At 37.7% G+C, this 799-nt stretch overlaps 1 non-coding gene across 1 annotated transcript; it reads right to left on the reverse strand.

Annotated features, from left to right (window-relative positions):
- Positions 1–478: 478 nt before the first annotated feature.
- On the reverse strand, positions 479–585 carry LOC136225086 (small nucleolar RNA R71). The gene has a single exon (XR_010686823.1). It is a non-coding gene; the product is annotated as a small nucleolar RNA R71 (small nucleolar RNA).
- Between the last annotated feature and the right edge of the window lie 214 nt (positions 586–799).

Below are 799 nucleotides of genomic sequence, written 5' to 3' on the forward strand. Positions count from 1 at the left end.
CGAAGTTTAGGCATTCCACCAAAACCGCTAGACCCAGAAATTGAAAAGACTCTTAAAAAGAACAAGAAAAACAAAAACAAAAACAAGACTCCAATAAAAACTAGAATTACTGAGCCAGAAATTATGGCTACGCTAGGCCAGGAGTGGCCGGTGTAACAAACAGTATAGTTAGACCCCAAATAAATGCAAATCAATTTGAGATTAAGCCAGCATTGCTTAATATGTTACAAAATAACGTAACATTTTACGGGTTACCTAACGAAAATCCGAACACCCATTTGACAAATTTCTTAGAAATTTGTGACACTTTTAAAATAACAGATGTGACTGCGGAAGCAATCAAACTTCGCCTTTTTCCTTTTACTTTGAAGGATCAAGCCAAAGAATGGTTAACTTCTATGCCAGCCGCAACATTTGAAACTTGGGAGCAATTAGCCCAAACATTTTTATCAAAAATTTTCCTTTAGCAAAAACCGCAAGAGTCATTAAAGAATTAACATCTTTTTCTCAAAATGATAATGAAACTCTTTATGAGGCTTGGGAACGTTTTAAAGAACTTCAACGTTTATGCCCACACCACTAATTGCCCGCTGAACTTTTAATGCAAACATTTTATAATAGACTAAATCCTACAACTAGAGGTTCATTGGATGCTATGTCTGGAGGGTTATTCATGAAGAAAACATCGGCCCAAGCAAGAGAACTTTTGGAGGAAATGGCTATCAACAGCAGTATGTGGCCCGCGGAGCGTGGACACGTACCAATGGCGAAACCATCATCCTCAACTACGTCATCAGTT

The sequence above is a fragment of the Euphorbia lathyris genome, chromosome 3, assembly GCF_963576675.1.
Source record: "Euphorbia lathyris chromosome 3, ddEupLath1.1, whole genome shotgun sequence".
Classification (NCBI taxonomy): domain Eukaryota; kingdom Viridiplantae; phylum Streptophyta; class Magnoliopsida; order Malpighiales; family Euphorbiaceae; genus Euphorbia; species Euphorbia lathyris.